We start from the raw sequence: 13,875 nt of genomic DNA, 5'->3' as shown, positions 1-13,875 counted from the left end.
CCTCTCTGCTTCTATATCTCCGTCACTAGGCTAAAAATACATCAGAGTAGGTGGAAGTATGGGAGCAATGATACTTCCAAAAGCCCCAAAAGAATTATAGCTCCTTGATTCCACACATTCAATATGCTATCAGTCAGGATGCATCACAATGACTTGCTGAAATGCAGTATATAAGAAAACAAAGGCACTGTCAAATCTTTTGAGATTTTGGCCACCCAGGAAGTAATTAGCTGAGGTTACTGTCCTAAAAAATGAAGATAACCCAAACAGAGAAACAAATTTCAGCATGTGGAAGAGGAACCCCTCTTTCAAAATAGGAAAAGCTTTTCTCCAGAAGGAAAAGGCAGGGGTTGTTCCCATTCAATGAATACATCCAATGTATTCAATGCAATACATGCAGAGGACTTCCAGATCCATGGATCTGAACCAGTCGCTATTTCTGAGCCCAACCTTTATCAAAAGGGGGTTTTATAGGAATAAAATTGGAGGAGGTTACACTATCTATGACATTTTGAACTCCTAGAGAAAAGGCAGAACAACATTCCACAATAAAATTAAATTTAAAAATAGAACTTGAAATGCTTGTGGAACTCATACTTTTTAATTAATTGGTCCCCATTATGCAAAGACATAATTAATGTTCAGGTTTACATAATTAAAATTCAACATTCTCTTTATTATATACAAAAACACACTACGGTTACTCCAATCAGCTGGAGAGTTCATTTAGTATCACTGAAGTTTAAAACAAATTCTGCCAGGATCATGGGTGTGGTGGAGGCAGGGGGAATCAAATGTGGGTATTTTCCCTCCACTCATTCCATTGAGGGATGGAGGCTACCATAATAAATTCCATCTACTTTTTTATTTTTCATTATTTTTCAGAAAATAATTTAAAAATTCACTGTGGATATACTTGTTGTCTAAGCTTTATAAAACGGCCAAATATTATTGTTCTATATTTCTTAAAATAAAGTTTATAAATCTCAGTATGCTTACAGCCATTCCAGGCTCTCTGTAGGGAAGAGACTTAGGAAATAGGAATTGCCATGTGATTGGTCATTACCTCATGATCACATGGCCAGTCCAGGAAGTGCCAGATTAAAAGTATGTTTTCTTCAAATAGTCTTGTTAAAAAAGTTGAAAAGACAATTCATAAAGTGTATAAAGTAAAAGTATTCCCTGTTCATCTGAGACCAACTAGCAAATTTCTGCAGAGTTTTAATTTTTTTAAAAAAATGGAGCAGAAATTTTCCAGACTGGTACGTTTTTCCTAAAAGCTGATTATAAAATGGAGTGGGTTTACTCTAGTCTGCTAATCCTTAATTAGCAGCAATGATGACATTTTAATACCCATTTGAAACTCTTTTAAAATGGGCTGCTTGGTGGCCTACATGCTAAAATCTAACTGCTCTTGTGACAAATATTTTAGACATCTGGCTCACCATAAACACAGGGGTATATTGAGTCCCTGCCTAATACATTTCTTAATGGCCCTAAGCATAGATTATTTTTCCCCAAATGGTTTTATCACTAGATGAGTTTTTTATCAAAGTAAAATTAAGTACACTGCAGTCTGGTCAATAGTTAAAAATAATGCTGTGAGTCTAAACAGCCATAGAAAAATTCTAAAAATTACATTTGAGCCTTTGGAGTTCTTAATTTGATTTCTTTCTTTCTTAGTTCTTCGTTTGATTTTACAATGCCAGTAAATTGCTTGGAAATCTTACATAACCTGTGACAAAACTCAATGCTGAAAATAAGATCATTAACCAACCTGCCAATATTACAAAAAGAAAATAATAGTAACACATGCTTGCCAGCTATGCACCATAATAATGACTTAGATTTGAAGTATTTGTCCATTTCAAATAAATCCCTAGAATTTTGTCCTTCTACTGAAGCATAAATCCTTGTCACCTGTCAAGCAATGGATACCAGAGTTTATGGATGAATGGTCTGATTCTGGCAAGCAAATCCCATGTTATTATTTTCTAGATCCTCAACCATTTGACATGTGAATCCCTGAATGTTTGATAACCTTGCACTGAATTATTCGTCTAAAGTAAATAGCATTTTTATCTTTTATAATTATTTTTTCAACCTCAGTCTTTAAATATTTGTCAAGAATCTATTGAAATTTCTTACCTTTGGATAAGGTAATATAAGTAGTAATCATATTCCAGTTTTATATTTGGGAATATAAAATGAGAGAAGAGAAAGTTAAATAATAAAATATGTAGATAAATACAGTACATGGCAGTTTTTCAGCATCACAGCCATTTGTTATACCGTTTCTTACTGTACACAGCTAGGAAGACTTAAATGATAGTGTATATTTATCTCAATTCCTGAAGATAAAATATACTTTTGTGTGGGTTATAAAGCACTTGAAAAATGAAAGTGTGTGCTTGTATTACTCATGAATTTAATAGAGATAACTATGATTTCAGATATTTTAGAATTGAAATAAGTTGAAAATGTTTTGAAAAATTGTACCTTTTGATTCTTTCAGGCATCACATTTTAGAATGCTTTACAACCATACATAGTTGGGAATATGGTTATCAGATTTATAACTTAGAAAGAATCCATTTTTTTTTATTTTTACCACAGTGCTACTCCTCTAGTAACAGAAACAGATTAAAATGCAAACAGATTAAAATGCAAACAGATAAGCCAGTATAACGCAGAGTCATAATTTTACTAACATGTGTTCTTTCCTCTGTTGTCGGTGACATTTCTTCCAATGACAAAAGGTCATGGAACTAATTGATGGCAAATCAGAGCCATGAAAAATGGATATTAATGAAGTGTAACTCTGAGTAATAAAGCTATAAGTAACCTCTGATAACAAACACGTTTTCCTAATAACATCTTCAATTATCTTCATTAGTGCCTCTTGGTGGTAAGATGAGCAAGTAGCTTTTTCAGCACCATGGATAGCAACAGATTCGTTGGTTTCTCTTCAGTGCCTTCCTTTAAAACAGTTGCAAAGTGCTTATTGATAGAAACTTAAATGATGATAGTGCACACTTATCATGACTTTTAAAGATGAGATATGCTTTGTGCATACCTTGGAGAAATTTGAAATCTGAATATTTGTTCCATTACTCATGAAATTCATGGGCTTCATGAAAATATGTGAAGCGCTTGCACCTGTCAACTGTTTGCAGTCCTGCTTTTATAATCATGATATTGCTAGGTATGCTGACAACAGCTTCAGTCCATCACTGCTGTTCTTGTCCCTGTCATATGCCAGAGTTCAGTTAGGCTCCAGTTGTTCTGGTTCATACATATACATATTATTTCACTCTCTTCACCAAACGTGCACAAACAAAAAATGATCCTAAAAATTGAGAAAGATATCAAAATGACAGCCAGTTGAAAGTAGAATCCTTTATATACCACAGATATGAACTATTATGCCATCATCTTTTTCTCAAATCCCTGTTCATTGTGAACCATGAATCCTGTTCAGAATAAATCATCTGTAAGGGATAGCTCATGAAATCTTTGCCCAAGTATTCTTTCCCACAAAAAAAGAGAGAAGTTTCAGGTTCATTCTGAAGAAAATGCTAATAGATGTTATCTTTGCTTGCAGAAAAATACTCAAAACCGAAAGTGAAGCTCTTGAGTTGAACTAAAGATCCAACCTAGACTTTGCTAACTAAAACTCAAGTTATTTGACCCATCTAAACTTACCAGAAACTTTAAACTTGTTTTCTTTTTTATTATATTGTTGTAAAACATACAAAATACATCATATTATTTGATACAGTGGTCTTTGTACAATATTGACTAAAGATTATTAATACTCTTAGATAACTTAGACCATTAATATGCTTAGATAACTTAGACCATTGAAGACAACAAAGAGAGAATAATTATATTGGTATTAATTATGGTTTAACATGTCAGTATTAATGAGCATAAGTGTATTTAGCTTTTTCATCCAGAACTGAATATAACATTAAAAAAGCTTCTGCGGATTTCATCAAAATATTGTACAATAAATATTAAGCGGATTACTTAAGATTAAGGTCTCCACTGTATTGTCACTTAATATTACTTGTGCATGTTGAAAAAGAAAGATGAACAAAGCAGATTTGACAGTGATTAAAATACAAAGAAAAAAAGGGAAGAGGAAAAGGAAAAAAAGAAAAGAAAAAGGCTATTCAGTATCTAACTTCCCCTTTTTTATGCTTCTGCTAATTTACAATATCTATCAACATTTGGTGCCCCTTAAAAGCCAGACTGCAAATGTTTATATTTGCCATGCTATGTGATGTATTGTACATATGGGAACCATTCTTGCTTAAATTTGGTTAAACTTCTGTTGTGAATATATACTGTTAATTTTACCATTGCTGCATATTCTCCAAGTTTAAGGTCTCAATCAAATATTGTTGGACTTGTATCTTACTTCCAATATTTGGCAAAATTTATTCTTGTGATTTGAACAGATATCTCATTAAATTGTGATTTTTTTTTTCTGGGATTATACCTAGTAATTTTTTTAAAAAAACTTTAAGAACACTGACAGCTCACTTAATAGAGAGTTTTCCAAGAAACAAAATTCACATTAACCAATCTCTACTTTAGACCACAATTTCTCTACCAGGGTTACGTGGAACCCTAGGGTTCCACAAGAGGTCACTTGAGGTTCCCTGAGTTATCATGATTTATTTAAAAAAAGATTTCAAATTCAGGCAGCTTCACATTAAAGAAGTAAGTTTCATTATTTTTAGTTTAAGAACACTGTTAATGCATATATACAGGCCTACACATGAAACAAATATAATAATTGTGTAACTTCTGGCCTATATTTGAGCCTGATTGTGCAGGCCCCAAGGCCTGAAAAATATTTCAAGGGCTCCTCCAGGGTCAAAAGGTTGAAAAAGGCTGCTTTAGATATTCTGATCAGCTGTCATTTAGATGATTTTTACAGTATTTCTTTAGCGTTAAGTGAATCATATGAAAACAGGTGGTATAGAGACCCATGCAGAAGGCATGTGACACTTAACAAACATGATTTAAGGCTGGGGAAAAAGGTTAACATTAAAGAGAAAGTTAAACTGGCTTTGCCATAACTTTGTTTGGTATAAGAGGGAAGGAAGGAAAACACTGTCAGGCTTTCAAGATCCTATTACAATAGCCTGTATCAATAAAGCAGAGTTCCAGTATTTCTTGGGCAGTCTGCTTCCTGACCTGCCCTACCTTGAAGTGCTGACAGGTAGGGATGTGGATTGAATTGTCCTTCATTTCAAAGAATGACCTAGTAAGTAGGGAAGAGAAGCTTGAAACCATCACATAGATATATCCCTATCCATAAAAGCCACCTCACTTAGTAGTTAGTTGTAGTGAATCAAACAGATTAAGATGCATGTTTTTGTGCTTGCCTTTTTTACATATTTATGTGAAGAATCTATTCATTTTCTCTGTTCTACTTATTACTAGGGATGGAATAGAAATAATTGTGTTTGCATTGTATTAATGCAAACCATGGATATATTGAAACCTACTGTCTAAATTTTGCATATTATTTAACATACAAAAACCTATATAAAAAGAAAAAGTATGCACAAGTATACACATGTAATGGGAAAGTGTATTAAAGTGTATTATATTGGGGAAAATGATGGACAAAATGTGTATGTTACAAAAAGTGGGGAGAGAGTGAGAGAGTTTACATTAGATATATTAGGATAATCAGAATCAGAATCTTCTAGATTTTTCTTCAAGGCAGCTGATATAGAAACAAGATGAAGTGAACATCAGTTTTAGAAAAATGAAAACTGAGTGACTGCCAGTTTGATAGGTGTGTCCTTTCCTAGCTACTATCAATTCATTTCACTGAATGATTGAAAGTTCTCCTGTAAGGTAATGGTAGAGAAAAGAGATAAACAAGAACTCTCTGTCCATTTTGCCCATGTCATTGTATTTTGTTTTTTAAATAACCTTATATGCCAAAACTTTTTTATGGATTTTCACATATTACCTGAAGCATATTTCAAGTGACATATTGTTGTCTAAAATATGACTTATTTTTCCAGTTGTTATGGTGTTTGAAAAAGAAACTAAGCAATAGCAGCAGCAGCAACAACAACAACAAGCCATAATAATTGCAGAAGTAATGCTATTAGCACTTTTATTGGCCAGTCTACCTTTTTAGTATATGTAGCTGCAGTCCATGAACAGCTGGGAAATATAATTGTTTAGATTTGTCTCTCCCTGACTGAAGACAGAGCTATCTCCAATCCAGGAAAACATTCATGTCTGAAAAATAAAATTGGGGTGAAGAGATTGCAGTAGGTAGGAGCAAAAAATAAGTAAGTACAATGATGCAGGTGTTGGTGTCTAAAGGATGCCAGTTTGAGCAATTTTCAGAATGTGGCCAAGAATAATATGGTTCACTATACTATTGCTGCAAATATACCAACCTAATACCCAAATTTTAGTCTAAATTTTGCAAAATTGCAACACTTTCCTCAACCTAAAAAATTTACTAAGATACTATTTACTAAGTGTCCTAGGTTATAAAACAAAACAACTTAAAAGACATCTCTTACTAGTTGATTTTTCTAGGCAAACTATAATCTTATTGCTTTATTCATTAGGCTCCAGGATGTGATAAGGTCACTTGAATCTATTGCAAGCAACATCCGTTTCCATTAGAAAAAAATATATGGAGTCCTGGTTGCAAGAGACCAAGAAGGAATGTCAACAGAGATTATACATTCCATTGATTCTTCATATAAGGTAATGATTATCATACATCAAGAACTCATGGGGAACCTATACCTGTGAATAATCCCTGTACAGCAAAGTTAGACCATCATATATTTCAAAGCAGATGCATTTCAAAAAACCAATTATGGCTTACATAGTTCCACAGAAGAATGAGCATGTCCACTGGTCTGAATAATACAAAAGCATAAATCTTATGACGTTACTTTCAGGAAGATAAATTGACTGAAATGATTATTCTTTTTAATTCAGTGCAAATAGCTGTTCCATAGTTAACTGCAAAAAAAAATCTCAAGAATATTCCAATGGAAAAATTAAGGTCATAATAAACTTATTTGTTTCAGTAGAATATTCAGTGTTATTACATTGTCTTTGGCTGCAAAAGAAAGACTCAAAAGAAAAGCTCTAGAATTAGCAAAAAGTTTTTGTCTGTGATTTTGTATTTCCCTTCTACTTATATTTTCCTAATAGCATCATTGTTTGATTTAGCTCAGTGTGAAAACAAAAAATAATTTGAAAGCTTTTTCATGACTATGTACAATTGCTCCACCAGAAGACCTCTTGTTCTTATCACTAAAAAATACTCTCCGATATACAAAAAAGGTACAGGGTTGTCCCAAGGATTTTTGGGTTGCGTGTTTGCGATAAAAGGTACAGGCAAAAACTCCAGGTTTGGAAAAACAAAATAATAGATTAAAGGTTAAAAGTAACATTCTGTTTGTTTGTTTTTACTCCACAGAGTATATGGTTTTCTGTTAGGTGGTGCTAAGATCTGAATGTATGTATAGTTTGCATACTGTCCCATGTTAACATTAAAGAAACTACGTATCCCTTACTATGACAGGCCACCAACCCTCCAGCTATGCTTTCCCCAGCATGACATCTATACCACATTCTTCTATTGACAGGTTCACTGTAACTCCATGTGATTCATTTTCTCCATAAGAAACTGATTTGGGAGGGACAGACAGGATTTAATGCCCCACAGTTTCTGCTCCAGAATATATAGCTTGCCTTAATATTCACCATTCTGAAGAATAGGCCTACCATATCTGGGCAGCCAAAATCTGCATGACCACTAGATTCCAGCTCAAAGGTATAATAAATTCTAATTCTTTATCATTTTCAGCCCAGACCTAGTAGCCCTATTCAACTGTCTTCTTGGACAAAACATTCCAGAAAGTGTTATTTATGCTGGTGCTGATTTGTACTGATGCCTGATTTTTTTTTCCTTTTCCCCAGATGTTTTCACAGCTGTGAGTATATCTGATTATTACTGCAAGCCTGGAAAGCTTTTTCTCATTTCCATTTCTGCACAATTCCTTGTGGCATCCAAGATGATATTATCTCAGGGCACTGTAGGAAATTTTCTTTCCAGATTTAACAAGAAGCCTGAGATGAAGCAAGGAGATTGGCTACTATCTTGGTACCCACTCAAATTAGCCCTAACTCCATTTTTTTCTTTCTCATGGAACAGGAAGAAGAAAAACATGCACTCTAAAATCGACTGGGGACTTTCATTCAGTATGCAAGAAAATCTTACACTCTAGAAATTGTTTTGCTTTCCAAACCACATTTTTATTAAAGAGATTTAAAACAGCTGCATAGAATGGAATCTTGCTCCATTTTGCCCCTGTCTCCTGTAACAGATTGAAGAAATAACTTTTCAGTTCATTAACAGCTTGCCCTTACTTGTATCTCACCTTTGTAATGACATATAACAGATATGATGAATTACATTTTGCTTCCTACTTCCGTTCAGAATGAATTATCATTACATTTTCAAGTTAACCTAGAGACCTGGTACTATCCAAGTCCCACCAGTTAGAAACTGGGCAGAAGGTCATGCTAAAAAAAAAAGGATTATAATCAAGTCTTTAAAGTGAATGTTTTTATATCATTTCAAAGTCCCCTCACAATGGAAATGGTTATGGATAGGAAATTGCTGAACTGTTTTAGACAGAATACTTATTATTGGACATGATGGTGGCCTAGGCAGCTATAGCTGAGCATGGGAACTAATCTTCTGACTCTTTAGCATTTACCTGATGTTCATCACATTGTTGATAACACTGGATATGTAATATACATTATTTTAATTTTACTGTATAAATGAATATAAAATATTGTTGTTTTACTGTTGACATCAGACTCATTTTTATGCTGCTAGATCATTATAGATGGCCATTTACCAAATGGAGAAGGAAGTCATCTCATAAATATATTGCCCAATAAAAAACTCATTTTAAAAAATTAGTTCTTGAAGATAGCAGATATTCCCAACCAAAATGGTGTAACTCTGATTTAGAGACTTTCCAAGCAATCAGCCATCTATTTTCCAAGTCTCTTTACAAGTACATTTAAATAAATTCAGAATTCTTTGATTTTATTTGGGAATCTATATTGATATGCATAGTACTATAATCATGGATATGTCTATATCTTTGTGGGAAGGTCCCGGAAGGAGTATGGTGGCAGGACAAGTGATGTGAGAGCTCAAGAATATTCTCATCTACAAAGGAGGACAAAGGTGGCTTTGTGGAGTCGGAGAGACAGGCAAACCACGGAGGCAGCACCGGAAGAAGAGCTCTGCCGACGAAGAGCTTCAACAGCTTTGGAGCGGCAGGTGACAGCTTTGACTTTCTTCTTGTCACTTTCACTTTCGCCGTAGAAGAGCAGCCGGGAAGCCAGGAAGCAAGAACTGTAGAGCCTGAGTGAGTAGCCTAGCTTTCTAGGCAATTCTGCTGCCCCCTTCACTTCGATGAAAGGAACAATAATTACTGACTAAATAAAGAAAAAAGAAGAAACTTCCTAAGTAGGGGAAAAAAAAAACTTTACGATTGGGGGGGGAAATCTTTATTATAAGTCCTTGCTGCGATAAGGGGAAAACTGATTTATTTAATTAATCCATCACGCCATATTGTAATATACTATAGCTTTATATAAATACTTAAGCATATTTTGTACTGTATAAGTAGAAATAGATATTGTATATTGTATATTGTAACATATAAACAAATAGTGTATTAGGATTAATAGTTAAGATAAGCTAAAAAATTAAGAAGGGTATTTACAAAACAAAATGAATACAAGAAGACAGATTAGGAGAGGCTCAGAAGCGGGGGAAGGTAAATGGTTGAAAGCCATGTTTGAAGACTTTACACAGAAAACAATTCAAAACATCACTCAAAATTTAACTCATTTATTGGAAGAGAAAATTGATGGCTTTGAGAAAAGATTAGACCATAAGTTAGAGACAATGGACAAAATAATAAAAGCAGATATCCAAGAAGTAAGAGAAAGAGTGGAGAAATTAGAATGGGAACTGTATTAGAGTTAAAAGAAAAAGAATACTGTATTAGGCTTAGAGGAGTACCAGAAAAAAAAGGGCCAGAAATTAGAGAACTAGTGATTCAAATGCTTGCCAATTTAATTGACTGGGATGAAGAAAAATTAGAAGAAAATGTAGAAAAAATATATAGAGTTAACTTGAAATATGCAAAGGTTCATAGGAAACCAAGAGACATAATAATTGAATTTGCAAGAAAGAGGACAAAAGAATTGATAATACAGGCCTCTTATGGTAAAAAAAATTAATATTGAAGGAGAGGAAATCATTATACTGAAGGACATACCACTGAAAATACTTAAAAAGAGAAGAGAATACTTTTTTCTTACTGATGTCTTAAAAAGAAATAAAATTCCCTTCAGATGGGAAATTCTGGAGGGAGTTAATGTTATGTTTAAACAACGAAGATACAAATTGAATACTATCTCAAAAGCGCAGGAATTTCTTAAAAAACATAAGAAAGATCTGGAAACAGATGCAGAGGGGAGTGACAGATTTAAAAGTAAAGAATGTAAAGGAAAGTGTCTAGATTCTGAAGACCCCAGTGTAGAAGAATTAGCTTCTAGCTCTAAAGAGTTTACAATACTTCTCTCAAATGAATGAACTAAAATGCCTCTCCTGGAACATAAATGGAGTCAACTCCCCAGTTAAAACGAAAAAAGTTTTTTCATTATTTATATAAATTGAAACAAGATATTATATATCTTCAGGAAATGCACATTGCTAAAAAAGATGATAAATATTTGATAAACAAGAAATTAGGAAATGAATTTATAGCAGCAAGTGAAAAAAAAAACAAAGGGAATTGTAATATATGGAAAGTCTCATTTAAACTCTAAATTGATAAGTGCTGACAAAAATGGAAGATATATAATAATAGAAGTGGAACTGCCAAGCCTTAAAGTATTAGTGGTTGGAGTATATGCCCCGAATGATAATCAGAATTTTTTTTCTCAAAATTTACTTAATGTACTTTCTGAACTACCCTATAATAATTGGATTATGATGGGAGATTGGAATGGGGTTACTTTACCTATCATTGACAGAAAGTCTGAACAACAAATTAAAAAAAATCAAGGAAAATTACCTCAGTCTTTTTTTTTATATGACCGAAAATTTGGCTATTGTAGATGCCTGGAGACATAAAAATGGCTTGGCCAGAGATTATACCTTCTACTCAGATAGATTCAAATCATTCTCCAGGATTGATATGATATGGCTATCTAAAAATCTGGCAAATAAAATCTCTGATGTAACAACCCTCCCCAGATCCTTCTTGGACCATAACCCGATTCAATTGAGCACAAAACTCCACCCGAAAAATTATAGGTGGAGATTAAATGAAACTTTGCTGAGAAATAAAGAATTTGTAGAAGATTGCAAAAAGAAACTAAAGGAATTTTTTGAATGGAATCTAAATAAAGAAGTAAGTATTGGTACTGTGTGGAATACTAGAAAGGCCTATATGAGAGGGTTCTTTATGTATCAAAATAGGTGTTGAAAAGGAAAGCACAACAAAAAACTCAAATAATTTTAGATCAAATTAAGTTAAAAGAAAAAGAGCTCCAATTAAAGCCATCTGATGAGGAAATAAATTGCCAAATAAAAATTTTGCAACAACAATTAAAAATACTTACAACAGATGAAATTGAAAGGAAACTGAGATATATCAAACAAAGAAACTTCGAACATGCTAATAAAGCGGGTAAATGGTTGGCATATAAATTAAGAAAAGATAAGGAAAAAAAAACCATTACCAAAATTCGAGAAAATGGGGAAGAATTAGTTGACAATGAAAAAATTAAGAAGGCATTTTATAACTTTTTTACAAATTTATATAAGAAACAAGAAATATCAATTGACAAAATTGAAAACTATTTGCTAAAACACAATTTAAAGAAACTAACTAAAGATCAAAAAGCAACAATTAACAACTCCATTACAACACAGGAAATTATAGATGCTATCAGAAAACTGAAAACAGGCAAAGCCCCAGGACCAGATGGTTTTTCTGCAGGATACTATAAATATTTCCAAGATCAGATATGTCTACATCTTTGTGAATTTAGAGGTTGTGAAAACCTCAGCTAATGTCCCTCCAAGATGACCACTAGCTGAGTGTACTTTAAACCCATCAACGGGTACCACCCAAGGATATCAGATTATGCATTCACAAAAACATCCATGGATTTCAGAATGCTTTCTTAGAGGCTGCTAATTGAGGGATGGTGTTTAGGGAAACATGATTTTAAAAAATGCAAATTAATGCCCCTAGTGCAGCAATTTTGAACTGCTGCAATCATGGTGGAACAGCAGCATGGAAGTCCTTTTGAGTGATTTTTGAACAGATGGTCTTTCCATTTGTGGGGAAGAGGAGTGAAGGAAGATTAGTTTTAAACAATGAATACCCATGCACAATGAAATTTCATTAGAAACTGCATGAACAAATTGTTATACCTCTGTACAGAGCAAGAATGAAGAGATTGATGGCAGACAGGTTTTCTGATTTCGCATAGAAATGGAACAGGAATAGAGCTAGGAAGCAGAGATATTATAAGAATTCCCTCTATTTTTTTTAAAAAAATAGGCTACCTACAGTACTGGTGTTATAACAACATTTAAAGAGAAAAAAACAGTTTTTCATTATTTCAGGAAATGACAGGAAGAGGAATGCACACAAATCAAATCAGAAGCATTAAGGAAGGGGGTTGTGTCACAAGAACTGCCACTGCATTGTCCTGGAAAATTAACAACAACTGGACTATTTCTCAGTGCCCAGAAAATACTAGTTCTAGTACCCAGAATCCAGAGGAACATTGCCTTCTATTTCCTGGCCAAAAAAGAAAAATAAAAAGTCCTCCACAGATACAGTATTAGGATTCAAAGCCTGGTTTGCATCAGTTTAGAAGAATAATTGCAGTCTTGCCTTGCCTTATCCTTCTTTCCTTAAGAGAACCCACATTCCTATCTAACCATGAAGATAAGGACTTCTTCTCACTTTCACACCTGGGTTCCTCTCTGCCATTCTGCATTCCTGTTACAATGCTTGGTTTCTAATGGGGAATTTTTCAGACAGGAAATGAGGATCACACTCTTCTTTCAATTGCTTTTCTCCCCAACCACTTGCTTCTGCTGTGGAATATCTTTCCTAATGAACATTAGATAAGATAATGCTCTCGTGGATATCCATTGAGACATAGTGGTAGTACATCACCTCTGGCATAGTTGTATAGATTAGTTGCATCAGTGGGTTTTGTCAAGCCCTGGGAGGCAAGAAACTCAGGAAACAAGAACTATTACTTTTTTGCTAAAAGGGTATTATAAAAAAATCTTGAAAGCCTGCCAAAAAAATTCTCCAGTTCCACTTATACCTAAATGAGGCAGGATTACTCTCAATTTCTTTCTCACATTTTTCTGCTCCCCCAGACTCAGCAATTTTTTCCGTAATGGCTCTGCTTCCTTCTGTAATGGTCAGGCTTCCTCCTCCATTAGTCATCCCATTACAATTTGCTGGAAGCCATTTTACGGTATATTCTACAGTTGCACCCATATTCTGATGCAGATTCATCATGGTTGCAGTTCTTCATTAGTCTGATTTTTAAAATTCACTAACGGAAGGAAAGTTCTTGGAATTTACTGAAAGCAAAAGTAGGTTATTTCCTTTTGAATGGATATAGGAAATTACTGGAAGTTTTTCATTTCAAAATTAAAATACTTCCTAAAATGAACATTAGTTGTTCATGAATCTATTTTCTTATATATCATTCATTAGAGAAT

Source organism: Candoia aspera, chromosome 3, assembly GCF_035149785.1.
Source record: "Candoia aspera isolate rCanAsp1 chromosome 3, rCanAsp1.hap2, whole genome shotgun sequence".
Classification (NCBI taxonomy): domain Eukaryota; kingdom Metazoa; phylum Chordata; class Lepidosauria; order Squamata; family Boidae; genus Candoia; species Candoia aspera.
Note: the sequence above shows the minus strand (reverse complement) of the source record.